A 12,420-nucleotide genomic window follows, 5' to 3' on the forward strand; every position below is an offset into this window, starting at 1 on the left:
TGACTGTAGCTATGTCCAAGGTGAAATAGCAAGTTTGCCTGGGCCATTCCTACTGTTGGTGGTGTGAGCAACACCAGGTTCTCTACAGCTGTGAACTGGAAATGATCAAGGAGAGCTGTGAAGCCCAAAATAACCCTGTGGAGCCCTGGGGGTTTGCAGACTAAGATTTCCAAAGGGGTCCACACGTCTTCTTGAGGCCTGCAAATAAAAGGTTGAATACCACTGCTCTAGAGAGGCTCCTACCAGCTGGTAGGGTGGTTGCCTGGTTGTAGAGCACTGCTAGCCTGCTGGGTATGTCTAGAATTAGCATGTTTTATCCCTCAGCCCTGTTGAGAAGCATGGGCCCTACACTCTGTGTACTAAAGGGATGGTGAAGTAACCATGGCACATTATATGAGGCATGTAAAGAGGTCTTTAAACAAGCAGCTCGTCCATAGCATATAGTACCTTTCACCTGAAGAGATGCCACATGTTCAAAGCCCCCTGCCCAGCATGTCACCCATCCCTGAAAGGCAGCCAGCAGTGGGCACATCATCACTCCAAAGGTGCGTACCCTTACCTGCCTCAGCCGGGGCACGAGCCCATGATGCTTATGGGGACGATCTCTCAAAACTCACTTTCACGCTCCCTTTTTCCCTTGCTTGACAAAGGTCTTACCTTCCCCCACAATCCAAGTCCTGCATGATCCTGCCTTGCTGAGGGCTGGGGTGGGAGAGTCCAGGCAGAAGGTAAAGATACAACAAATTAAAATGCTCAAACTACCCTGTTTTCCTGTCCTAGCAGCAAAGGGGGAGCTGGGCCTATAACCCCCAAGTGGAGCAGTGCTACACTCACAGAGGTAGCAACAAGCAGGGCAGGGAGGCAAGCTCTGCCGGTCCTGCAGGACACCAGCCACCCCAGTGCTATGCACAGTGTACTTGTTCCCCACTTGTGTTAGTGGGGCTATTGTATCGTGTGAGTGTTCAGTAAGCCAGATGGTTTTTGTGCTGAAGCTATTTAGGGAGTCATGACAGGCCTTTGAGGTTCATTAATGCAGCCTGAGCCTCAGAAGGTTGAGAACCATTACTCTAATCCACCCTGATCTTAGTGACATTCATAACAAAGTTCATAATCTGTAGGATCCCAGCGCTGCTCAGGTTTGGCCCCACCATCATGGTGGTGGGAGCCTGCGTGGGTCAAATGTGAGTGAGTGGCTCTGCAGTCCCATGAGCCAGGTCACAACTCCACTCACATTCAGTCCGGACAGGGGCACGGCGCCAAACCTGAGAAAAACCAAGCCTAGCCAGCCCCACAGCACAGGAGTTGCAGACGCCACCACTGTGGGGAGAGTTCTGGGCAGGACCCAATCCTCCCCTCAGGGACAGCATCCAACCAAAACCAGCCCAGGGCCTCCACCCTCAGACTATTTACTGGGTGTCACCAGGCCATAAATGTTTACAAATGGGTCCTGAGCCCAAAAAGGTTGAGAAGCACTGGTCTAAGGGATGGCCATGTTTTACTGACTCCACTGGATTAGGTATTTGGTAACTCCCATGTAGTAGGGACAATGAGTTTCCTCACGCACATAAAGTCCGAGTGCTAATAGCCATACGCTCCTCTCAAAGGGGGACAATCGCAGCCCCCAATTCTAGGCTCCCATAACTGTGTGCGTAAGGCAAACCTCCCCTAAGACGCAGCAGTAGGTGGGATTTGTGGCTGGATGGTCTGTATCCCTCACACTCCAAGGCTCTGTGGCCAGACGTTGCTACCTCAGTGACATGTATCAAGCTTTGGATGAGATCCTGGCTCTCCCATTGGCTAGAGCTGTTTCTGACTATCAGCTCTTTCATGGGCTGAAAACTGTAGTCAGTGTCTTGTCTCTGAAACTATGGTGAGGACAGGGGCAGCCATACAACGACCTGGATGCTACGGCTCGCAGCAAGGTTTCTATTTGCACCAATAGAAACCCCAAAAACGTGCCAAGGGAAAGTGAAAGCCATGCATCAGGTGCAAAGCTGGTGAATGGCTGCCTGGAGCCAGGCCCGGGGGAGGAGCTTCCCTGCCCCTTCCTTTTATAAAAAGGTCAAACTGAGTGCTTTGAGGAAATGGTGGGAGTGGGCGGATGGTGCAAGCACGCATGCACCTGGGGTGACAGCTTAAACAGAGGCTGGCACAGAAAGTGTGTTCCCAGTGGAAACACCAGGATCTGCACTGGCTGCCTAGTGGCTTTCAAGTGACATTTATACTGTTTGGCCCTAAATGGCCTTGGACCTGCCTATTTGTTGTGCCTCCATCTCAGGCCACAGGTGCAGCCTACAGAAGCACCTGAGCTGGATTCCTCTTGATTTAAGGTCACAGGTACTAATGTTAAGACCTTCTTGCTAATATTCTATAAATAATCCACAGGGGATGCAAGCAGACCTGTTTTTTAACCTTGACTCGTGTCATTCATCTGGCAGCGGATTTAGGCCTGTGTGCGCCAATCACTAGATGACCCTTGCCTGGGTCAAATCCAAAAGAAATGGACACAAAAACTAATGAGGCCAGATGACACAGCAAACCTTGTCATTCTTGCTCCTCATCCCAAACTCCTCTCCCTGCACTAGCTCCTCCAGTGCAGAGCTAAGAGGTTTCTGTAGGGACAGTGAGGGAGCTGGCCTGAATTAAATTGTGCTGGAGAAAGCCTGCTGGAAACACAGCATTAAAGGCCAAGCACCAGGTGTTTTAATCTCTCAGTGTCAGGTGTTTCTATAGTGCCCGTTGCCACAGTATGGAAGTGCTGGATCAATAGGTCAAAAGAGGTTTTCTGTCAGCTCTGGGCATTAGTATTTTCTGCCAGCTTGGTTCTTCCTAGCTCAAACAGCATCATCAGGAATAACCCCACCCCGTTATCCCTGCGCAGAATCGGCAATGGCTATGCAGGCGGGAGAGGGTGCTTGGGTTAACCGCAACAAAATGAGACGGAACGACCACATTGCTTTTGCGTCTCTTCCAAGGCATGACACGGGGCGGGGGAGGGATAATCTGCTGATGTCTGTAAGTGAACAGCATAGCTGGGTAGCCTTCAGTGGGGAAGTGAAACCACCTGTCCTTCCCCCCTTTCCGGTGTCACTTCCTCTGGTGGGATAGTGAGGAGCTCCGGGGGGTGCTGAGACTCTGGGGCAAGGGAAGAGCTGTTACTGACGGGAGCTGCTGCAGCCAACTGAGCGCTCAGCCCGACGGGAGGGGAGGGGAGGGGAGGCTCACTTGATGAGGCTGGAGGCCTCGGGGTGATGAGAGCCTGTAGCCACAAGGCCCCAGCCATGTGTAAATGGGGGAATGGGCCCACTATTTTGGGACACTTTCCTGGCTCATACACTACCCCATTGGAGTTAGCTAGTAAAAGGCTCTGCGGCCTCGCTTCCCCCCACCCCCCGCTTTACCTAGAGGCCTGCCTGACCTCAAGGGCTCCCCTCCCATTCCCCTGGGTGGTGGAGTCCCTGAAACCCTGACATGGCTGGGCCCAGGATCCCTTGGGGTTCGACCCCCCCCCAACCTTGTGGTCACTTAGGACAGGGGCTTGGGTGTCCCCACTTTGGGGTGCCCTCTCTGCACTGGGCACTGACCCACTGATCAGTGCAGATAGTTCCAAGCAAACACAATTTATTAAATAGCCACCAATTTAAAAATAAAAGGAAAAAAATGGGAAAGGTTAAAGGAAAACACCCAAGGGTGCCCCCCTGGCCCAGGGGCCCCACACATGGCGTCTCTAGGGTGTGAGGGGCGTTCACAGCCTGCTCCGCACATGTGCAGGCCCCTGCCCAGGCCCTGGCTATCGTGCAGGGACGCCGCAGGTCGGACACTTGCTCTGGCAGTGGCCACATGCCCCCAGGCGCTAGGGGGACAGGGCCCTTCTCAGCGTCGGCCCCCCGTTAGGGTCACGAGCCCCCTCCCAGTCCGGCCTGCGCTGGGCCAGGGCCCCTTCACTCTCCCCAGCTGCTCACCGCACCCAGCTCCAGAGGGCTCCAGCCCCAGCTCCTGCCTCAGCACAGCCACTGCTCTGCCTCCAGCTCAGCGCCCTGGGCTGCTCCCCTGGCCCCTCTGCCCCTCGCTGCCTGGCTCTGCTGCGACCCCACCCTTAACTCAGCCCACTCTGCCCCAGGGCAGCTCCAGCCCACCCCCCCCCATACCCCCTGGCTCCCTCGTTGGCCTGCCCGCCCAGTCCATCAGGCTGACGGAGCATTGGCCTCTGACTGGCTCGGGGGGCTGTCCGTCTCAGGGTCCCGCTTCCTCAGCCGCCCTTCCCCCGGCCTGTGGGGCTGGGAGATGGTCACTAAGAGCTACTCGGCTTCCGAGAGGGGCCAGCCGTCCCCGCCACGTGGCCTGACTCTGCCCAGGTAGCTGCAGCTAGACGCCGCTTCATCTTGACAGGGCCTGGAGAAGCTGCTGTGGGGCGGGTCCCTTGCTCCTGCAGGGCTCAGCTGTGGGGGTTCCTGCGGCCCCGCACCCCCCACAGCCCCGTCCCGTGCGCCTCACAGGGCCGTGCTGGCAGGACCGTCCCACGCGAAGGGCTGGGTGCTCACGGCACTGTCCAGGCCGGATGCTGGCGTGTGCCATGCAGAAGCTGCCGTAGCAAAAGCCCAGTAGGAAAAGCGGGAGCTGGGGGTTGAATCCTTCGATGTGGGGCCAGTTTCCTCTCCCCTCGGGGTCCCGCTGTCAGCGAGGGCAGGTGTGGGCGGGGGTGGGGCCACTCTGCGCTTTGTAACAAAGGCTGGGCCGGAGGCTGGTTGAGTGCAGGAGACGTGAGGTTGGGTGGGGGGGGCATACCCCGGTGGAAAATGGAAAATGCAGGGGGCGGGGGGGGGAGTGGTGAGGGAGAGGCAGGGCCATATGGAGGGAAGGGAATCTGTATGGGGAGACAGGGCCAGAGGTTCATATGGGGTGGGAGAGGCAGGGCTGGGGGAGCATATGGAGAGCAGAGGCAGGGCCATGGGGGGGTGAGGGGAGGCAGAGCCAGGGTGGGGTATGGTGAGGGAGAGGCAGAGCCATGGGGCGGGTGTGCGGAGGCAGAGGCTGGGCCGGGAGTGGAGGGAGGGGGGGGGAGGAAGGGGAGGTATGGTGAGGCAGAGCCAGAAGGACGTGGTGTGGAGGCAGAGGCAGGGCGGGGGGCAGAGGCAGGGCAGTGAGTGCTGCAGCAGGAGGTAGGGTTACCAACCTGCTGATCTCAGCTCTTGTCCTGCTGAGCGGGGCTGCCTGCCCACTCTCTAGCTCTTTGACCCAGTGCTGGTGGGGAAGGAGTGGGGGGGATGCTCACAGTCCAGGAGCCAGCTCCTGCGGAGGAGATGATGACTCCAGCCTGTGAGTCACACACCCTGCCAGCTCATGGCCTGCTGCACCCGCCTGGGGGAGCCGCCACAGCCTTCCTCCTCTGGAGCCGTTCTGTCCTAGCCCCAGGCTCCCATTCTGCCCCTGTGAAAAGACCAGTGCTAGCAAAGCGCAGCAGTGACCGAGAGCCCAGCCCTGACTGGGGTGAGCTCTCTATGCCCGCCACACCCAATTAGCAGAGCTGCTTGGGCTCATCTCTGCAGTGGGGACACCCCAGATGGTGAGGAGCAGGACCCTGTGTGCCAGCCACCCTCTCCTGAATTGCCTGAGAGCTGGGTGACATGGTTTGATGCCCTATTGGGGACTGATCCAAGATGGAGGGTAATCCAGCGAGGCACTGACTCCTCCTTTCTCCGGTGGGTGCTGGTGTGGGGGCGGGGGGTGGGGAGGCGCTTGCTTGAGGGGTAAGAGGCAGAGCTCGGTGGGAAGAAGCAGGGCCACAGTCTGGGCTGGTCCTGATCTCCTGCCGGTGCCACCCCATGCTGCTCAGATCAGATGATGGGCATGGGCAGGGAGCTGCACTTCACAGCCCATTAGCTAATAGACTGTGAAGTGCCGTCCCTAAAGGGTGCTGCTGAAGCAGCGTCGGATCGCTGGCCAGGCCAGCCACGGTGGGTGCTGAACACCCCTTATTTTTTCTGGCCCTGGAGCACCCACAGAGTTAGCCACAGCCTTGCGGGGCAGCCCCAGGATGAGCCAGCGATCTTTGCACAAAGCACCAGACCACAAGCCATGCCCGTGCTCTAGACCCGGGGACTGGAAGGGAGGGCTTTGCTGTCCATCCTTGCTGCCATTAGCTTGTTGCTTGGCAGCAGTGAGGGGCATTTGTTTTCCAACCAAACTGGAGGCCTGACCCAGGGGATGTGACAAAGGCCTGGCTGGGCCTCCTGGCCCCTGCCATCTCTGTGGCTCTGTGATAATCCACAGCAAGCCCTTTGGCCAAATGGCTTGTTCTTCAGGGCTGTGTAGAGCATGCACCCAGGTCCAGCAGTGCATTGAGCAGCCAGCACCACAGCCAGGCACCCTCCCTCAGCTCAACTGTGCTGTATTGTCCGGCCTGTTCACCCATTTCCAGCCCCTGTTCACATTCCAGCCCTTTTCCATGTGTGAGCCGCTGGGTGCAGTGCCAGATATACCCTTCATGTGCTGCTTCAGTTACTGGGATTACAATTATACCTGTCCAGCCCCATTGCTCACACAGCATCCCCTTGCTGCGCACCACGCTCAGTTCCACTGTCCTCCAAATGGGACAGCTATTTTTCCCTTGCGCCAGTTGTTCTGTTCTCCTACCAAGGAGAGATGTTAGCCCAAGATCACTTTGCCTTGCCATTTTGAAGACTTAGCTCCACTCCAGTCCCCTGGTTGCTGACCAGTTTTCCATGACTTTTGCAACAGCATTGTCAGGGGGCAGCAAAGCCTACACTGGCAAAGGTCAGGGCTTAATTTGTAATAAAAGAGGTGCCGGGGCTCAAGCAATTTTTTTATTTTCATAACTGACATGGCAAGCCCAAAGTTGCAGGGGCGATGAACTGCCAAGCCCGGAGATGCCAGGGCTCAATCCTGGCACAAATTAAGCATGGGGAAAGGTGTCCTCTAGTGTGGAGTGCCTCTGTGGAGACCCCCTGTGATTCTGCAGTGCTCAGACCTCTATCATATTCACCTTAGTCATCTCTTCTCCAAGCTGAAAAGTCCCAGTTTTATTTAGCTCTCCTCATATAAAAGCTTTTCCATAACCCTAATAATTTTAGCTGCCATTTTCTGTACTTATTCCAATTCCAATTTTTTTTTTTTTTTAGATGGAGCGACCAGATCGGCATGCAGTATTCAAGATGTGGGCGTACCATGGATTTATAAAGAGGCAATATAATATTTTCTATCTATCCCTTTCCTAATGATTCCCAACAGTCTCTTAGCTTTTTTGTCTGCTGCTGCACATTGAATGAATGTTTCAAAGAACTATCCACAATGACTCCAAAATCACTGTCTTGAGTAGTAACAGCTAACCTAGACCCCATCATTTTATATATATAGATGGGGTTATGTTTTCCAGTATGTATTACTTTGCATTTATCAACATTTAATTTCATCTGCCATTTTGTTGCCCAGTCACCTAGTTTTGTAAGAGCCCGGTGTAACTCTTCGCAGTCTGCTTTAGACTTAATGATCTTGAATAGTTTTGTATCATCTGCAAATTTTGCCACCTCACTGTTTACCCCTTTTTCCAGATCATTTATGAATATGTTGAACAGTACTGGTCGTAGTACAGACCCCTGGGGGACACCACTATTTACTTCTCTCCACTGTGAAAACTGACCATTTATTCCTACCCTTTGTTTCCTATCTTTTAACCAGTTACTGATCCAGGAGAGGACCTTCCCTCTTATCCCATGACTGCTTATTTTGCTTAAGGGCCTTTGGTGAGGGACCTAGTCAAAGGCTTTCTGAAAATCTAAGTACACTATTTCCACTGCATCACCCTTGTCCACATGCTTGTTGACCCCCTTAAAGAATTCTAGTAGTTATTACCCTTAAAAAAACTATGTTGACTCTTCTCCAACATATCATATTCATCTGTGTGTCTGATAATTCTGATCTTTACTATAGTTTCAACCATTTGCCTAGTACTGAAGTTAGGCTTACCAGCTTGTAATTGCTGGGATCGCCTCTAGAGCCATTTTTAAAAAATTGGCATCACATTAGCTATCCTCCAGTCATGTGGTACAGAAGCTGATTTAAATGATAAGTTACATACCACAGTTAGTAGTTCTACAATTTCACATCGAGTTCCTTCAGAACTCTTGGGTGGATACCATCTGGTCCTGGTGACTTATTACGGTTTAATTTATCAATTTGGTCCAAAACCTCCTCTATTGACACCTCAATCTAGGACAGTTCCTCAGATTTGTCACTTAAAAAGAATGGCTCGAGTTTGGGAATCTACCTCACATCCTCAGCCATGAAGACTGATGCAAAGAATTAATTTAGTTTCTCCACAATAGCCTTATCTTCCTTGAGTGCTCCTTCAGCATCTTGATCATCCAATGCCCCCACTGGTTATTTAGCTGGTTTCCTGCTTCTGATGTACTTAAACGAATTTTTGCTGTTACTTTTTGAGTCTTTGGTTAGCTGTTCTTCAAATTCTTTTTTGGCCTTCCTAATTATATTTTTACACTTCACTTGCCAGAGTTTATGCTCCTTTCTATTTTCCTCAGTAGGATTTAACTTCCACTTTTTAAAGGATGCCTTTTTGCCTCTAACTGCTTCTTTTACTTTGTTGTTTAGCCACTGTGGCACTTTCTTGGTCCTCTATGTTTTTAATTTGGGGTATAGTTAAATTGGTGTCTTTAAAAAGTTTCCATGCAGTTTGCAGGGATTTCACTTTTGGCACCATACCTTTTAATTTCTGTTTAACTAACTTCCTTATTTTTGTATAGATTTCCTTTCTGAAATTCAATGCTAGTGTGGTGGATTTCTTCGGTGTTTCTCCTTGACAGGGATGTTAAATGTTATTATGTTATGGTCATTATTACCAAGAGGTTCAGCTATATTCACCTCTTGCACCAGATCCTGTGTTCCACTTAGGACTAAATCAAGAATTGCCTCTCCTTTTGTGAGTTCCAGGACTAGCTGCTCTTAGAAGCAGTCATTTAAAGTGTCAAGAAACTTTATCTCTGCGTCCCATCCTGAGGTGACATGTACCCAGTTAATACAGGGATAACTGAAATCCCCGGTTATTATTGAGTTTTTTATTTTTATAGCCTGTCTATCCCCCTGAGCATTTCATAGTCACTATCACCATCCTGGTCAGGTGGTTGGCAGTATATCCCTACTGCTGTATGCTTATTTTTCAAGCATGGAATTATTATCCATAGAGATTCTATGGCACAGTTTGGTTCATTTAAGATTTTTATTTCATTTGACTCTATGCTTTATTTCCATATAGTGCCACTCCCCTACCAGCATGACCTATTCTGTCCTTCTGATATATTTTGTTCCCTGGTACTACTGTGTCCCATTGATTATTCAAGTTTCTGTGATGCCTATTATATCAATCCTCATTTAATACGAAGCACTCAAGTTCACCCATCTTAGTATTTAGACTTCTAGCATTTGTATATAAGCACTTTAAAAATGTCACTTTTCAGTTGTCTGCCATTATGTGTGTAATTGAATGTAATTTGACTGTTTTTCATCAGATTCTACCTATATTTTATCCTCTTCCATCCTCTCCTCCTTACTAGGATATGGAGAATCTCCATAAATAGATCCTCCCCTAAGAGATGTCTCTGTCCGAAGCATGTGCTCCTCCACACCTGTCAGCTTTCCCCCAGCCCTTAGTTTAAAAACTGCTCTATGACCTTTCTAATTTTACATGCCAGGAATCTGGTTCCATTTTGGTTTAGGTGGAGCCCATCCTTCCTGTATAGGCTCCCCCTTTCCCAAAAGGTTCCCCAGTTCCTAATAAATCTAAACCCTTCCTCCCTACAACATTGTTTCATCCATGCATTGAGCACAGGAGGCTCTTCCCGCACCTGGGAGCTGTAGACGCTACCTTCCTCTCTGCCACAGCAGAGAATCAGCCTTTTGTTGCTCTGCAGGCTGTGCCTGGGTTCAAAGTCTGCATGGAAAACACCCAACCTTATTGCTCACCCCGCCCTGTGCAGTTGGCAGCAAATACACCGCTGCCTGTAGTCTGTGCTGCAGGGCATCTGGCACACAGGGAGGGGACAGTGTATTTGTTTTAGGAGCCATGTACTCTGAAAGCAGCTGGGTAACAAAGGGGCAGAGCAAAGGCTGGCCGAGTGCCACGGTGTCTGAGTCCGAGCACAGATGCTGGGCCAAATTCAGACACGGTGTAAGTGGGCACAGCTCCCACTGACTTCACCAGAACTGGACTTGCTTCTAACAGGGCTGGATGCAGCCCTGAGGCTAGGCAACACTTGGCAATGAAGGGATGGAACAGGCCAGCAGGCTGAAGGCTGTGGATCTCAGTCTCTGTGCCTTCCTGTTCTCCCTGAGCCTGTCTGCCCTGTGCCAGCAGAGGGGCCAGGAATCACAGCTGGACTCACTTTCCTGAGCATGCCCGCTGGCTGCTGAAGTGTTGCTGGGCTGGGCTGCTGGTTTGGCAGTGGCTCCCGTGCTGATGGCGCCAGCACTGCAGGGAGACAGCAGAGCCCTTGTTCTCTGGCTTAGCACCATACTAGCTGCCAGGAGCCGGGCAGGAGCTCCTGGGGTGATGGAATGGGACTTGGCTGCAGCTCTCACTTGTGCTGGCTCCTGTTTCCTTTGCAGACCATGCTGATCCACCCCCTATGTTTATCCTTCCGCAGGTGACGCCACCTCCCCCCATCACCACGGGGTGGATTTTATCCCAAACTCAGGAGCTGCTGGGCTCGACAAACTAAGCCAAGTCTAAAGCAGGAAGAATGAAAAGGAAGAGATGGTGTCACTGATCCCAGAGAAGGGCACAGCACCAGCTAACCTTAACAGCACCTCACCCCCGTAAGTGACCTTCAAACGGGACCTGCAAACCCACCCACAGCCGTGAATATGAGCGATGCCTGCCCACCCTGAAAACAAACCCAGGGAAAGCACCGCCCCCCATCACAACATTGCATGACGTAGCCTATTCTAGAGCCAGCCAGGGTGGGCCCAGGCACCTAACCTCAGCGATGGAATCTCCAACTTCTGGCTCCACCAAGTCCTTGGTACCAGACGAACCTTTACTACCCCCGACCCATCCTGGGATTACAGCCTGAACCCCTTCCCCGGTGATCACACACTCCCAGGTTTCATGTGCCATCTTTCAATGGCCCTATGCTACTGGACATGGGTTGGTGTTGGTTGCTGGGAGACTGTTTGAGTTTTAGAAAGTACCAGTCACACATGGCAGAGCTCCTCCCCCACCACTAATGCCTGAGTCAAGTGTCAGTCATGGAGGTAAATCCTGGTGCAACCAGGGATTAGCTAAATAGATAATGCTGAGACACCATGGAGACCCAGTGCAGGAACACCTGCTGCTTTGGCCTGGGAGGATTTAAGGGGACCCAGCACTGGAATAGCAGAGGGCTGCAATTCGAGAGTGAGGGACATCAGCAGAGCTGTGTGGGGGAGGTGGCCTGGGCTGGAGTAGCAGGGGGCTGCAGGGCATTGGCAAGTCTAACAGGGGGAGCTTGACCAACTCCTGCCTGTCCTATGGCAGTCTAACCAGCATTATTAGCTCCTCGAGGCACCATAAGTGCGCACAGCCCCCCACTTGCCCCGGCGCTGCTCCCTGGGGCCATGTGTGCAGGGCTCCTTCCTCTCCTCTCCAGGGACTCTGCTGTTCTGCTCATTTCACTGCAATAGGGGTCTTTAGCAGAAAGAAGAAGTGAAAGCAGAATTTGGGGATGCTGCTTTTTGCCTTTTCCCTGGGGGTGGGGGTGAAAATAGTGGCAGAGTCATCACTTCCCTGTCCTGCAAGGGAAGAGATCTGAGCTGTGGGGCCAGGCTCAGACACTCACACAGGAGGGGAACACCTTCCACAGACACAGAACAGCAGGAAAATCCATTCCATTTGTAGGCCCTGCAGTTATCCCCCCGAGGAGCCGTAACATGCACCCACTCTTCGGCCTAAGCTCTTGCGTAGATGCATGAGTGCAAGTGTCCCAACACCAGCACTGACCTGGGGCGTGCATAGCTGTGGGAGGAGGGGCTGTCCCTGTGTTATCTGTGCACTGCACCTTTAAAGGGAGAGGATTCTCCCTGCCCCACGTTGCATTTCCCTTCAGATGCAGAAGGTTGTCATGAGCAGCCAAAAAAAGATCCCCTTTCCCTGGGGGAGACTTTACATTCTTCCTTAATATGAAAGTCACCTGGCCCGGAAACCTCCATCTGCGCCTTGTGAATGGGGGAGACCTAGCAAAGGCATCTCGCAGGCAGGCAAGGCAAAGGATATGTCTACCCTGTAATGCATGTGTCAGTGGGGTCCAGGTAGGCAAAGCTAGTTCTAATCTAGCTAGCCCAGGTAATCTAGCTAGCCCACTGGAGACCTGGGTATGTCCTCAGTTGCCAGCCCTTGCTGGGGTCTGTGCCACT

Source organism: Emydura macquarii, unplaced genomic scaffold, assembly GCF_026122565.2.
Source record: "Emydura macquarii macquarii isolate MOO-44397 ecotype Brisbane River unplaced genomic scaffold, CSIRO-AGI_Emac_v2 contig_1644, whole genome shotgun sequence".
Classification (NCBI taxonomy): Eukaryota; Metazoa; Chordata; order Testudines; family Chelidae; genus Emydura; species Emydura macquarii.